Genomic DNA, 1,728 nt, shown 5'->3' on the forward strand with positions numbered 1-1,728 from the left:
TTAACATCCACCTCATTTTGGGAAATCCTGAAACCGCAGGAAACTGTAAGCCCAAATGACATGTGTGACACATTATTTGAAAGATAAAACCTTCTAGTTTCTGAATATATACATTAAAATTAGGTGAGTCAAACACAGTCTAAGCTGCATCAGTTCAAACATGACTCAAAGTTGCTTTTTTATTCTTGAAAATAATAGATCTATTTTGCTTTGTTTAAATTCTGACAAGCTGCTATATCTGTGTTAATTGTGCTTTTCCTGCCCACTGTGTCCATAAAATGAACTTGGTGGTTGAATCGTGGAGAATCTAAGCTTTCCAAAGATGTCTAACATCTATATTGGTGAACATTTTACAGCTGGAATTTTCATGCATTCTGAGTTATTATTCGTAAACCCTTTAAAACGGTTCGCAGGCGGTTTGGAGAGGATAACAATAAATCAGTAAAATAAATAAGACTATTTTACTAATAGGGGCGTAAATCACACCCATCATGGCGATTTTATTCAGTATCAATTTCCTGACCCATGATTAGAATCCACCACGATACGATTCAATTAATTGGTTAATTTTATTTCTTTTTACCTTCCAGGCTAGAAAATGTTTCAAATTTGAAATAAATCAATAAAAGCTGTAATATCGTTACACAAATAACAAAAGTAGCAAAGTTGTCCTCAACCTAGGCCTATCAAAACCTCATTCACTGAAAAATAATAATACTGTTATAGATTCGGAAAGGCCTTAGATGGAAAAATACTGCAAGCGGAAAGAGGATAGTGGCTAAAGGAAGCGAGGTAGGAGGGCGAAATAGGTTTAGCGCCACCGCAGCACGGGAGGAGAATTACGTCCAGAAGCAAAGACCGGAGGGAAAAAAGAACAGGAATCGATTCGCTTGCAGACATGTTGATGCATCCGATTGTCAGCTGGCGGATCGATGCATCGATACAAAACAATTATTATTTACTAGTTAGTTACTAGTTTGAAATTACAATTTTATTTACAGAAATTGATTACGTCCGAACATTTCCAGCACACCACCTTTTCACATTTATGACAAAGGTCATACCAGCGGTTTTTCTTTGCCTCGCTAAAGCTGCTCTACCGCGGGGGAGGAGCTGGTAACCTGCGGAGCGCATCAGGTCGCCATGCATCCGTTTCACCAGTTCAAGGATAAAATCTTCGCGTGAGAAGGTGATGTTCCAACAACTCATGAACAAAACCAACGTGTTTATAGCTGCTTTGTCCAGAAGATCGTTAAATACAGCAACAGGTCACCTTTACATTGGAGCTAGAATGCTTTCATCATCTGATCCACGCCGGCCTGTGTGGGATTATAGCAGCCAACTGGCTCCGGTTTGTCTTTTGGGCAACTGAGTGAACCTGTTAGAAGGTTCTATCAAAACGTGAACAAGACGTCTGATTGGTCACTGATCCGATCATCCTCAGACCCAATCTGAGCCGCTCCTAACCCAGTCGTCCTCATCGGTCTCTCCATCTCCGCCTGAATCGCTACCATCATTATGTTGAAGCATTTCTAAAGTTTCATGGTCACATTTCTTCTGAAAGCCGTTTTTCCATGTTAGCCAAAGTGTTTAGGTAGAATGTTGGTTGCTAGGCAACGGTGCCAAACATAAATCAACCGTGGGTAGAATAGAGCCGTCAAAATGGCGGCTGTGGGAGATGGAGGTAAAATTGAACCATATCGGGCGCGCTGCGGTGGCGCAGTGGTT

General features: G+C 40.9%; 1 protein-coding gene across 1 annotated transcript in view; it reads right to left on the reverse strand.

The window, feature by feature from the left end:
• Positions 1-1,728, reverse strand: part of LOC107080757 (nucleolin-like) — a 14,621-nt gene that overhangs the window by 5,602 nt on the left and 7,291 nt on the right. The window lies entirely within an intron of this gene.

Source organism: Cyprinodon variegatus, unplaced genomic scaffold (assembly GCF_000732505.1).
Source record: "Cyprinodon variegatus isolate N-32 unplaced genomic scaffold, C_variegatus-1.0 Scaffold2296, whole genome shotgun sequence".
NCBI classification, from domain to species: Eukaryota; Metazoa; Chordata; class Actinopteri; order Cyprinodontiformes; family Cyprinodontidae; genus Cyprinodon; species Cyprinodon variegatus.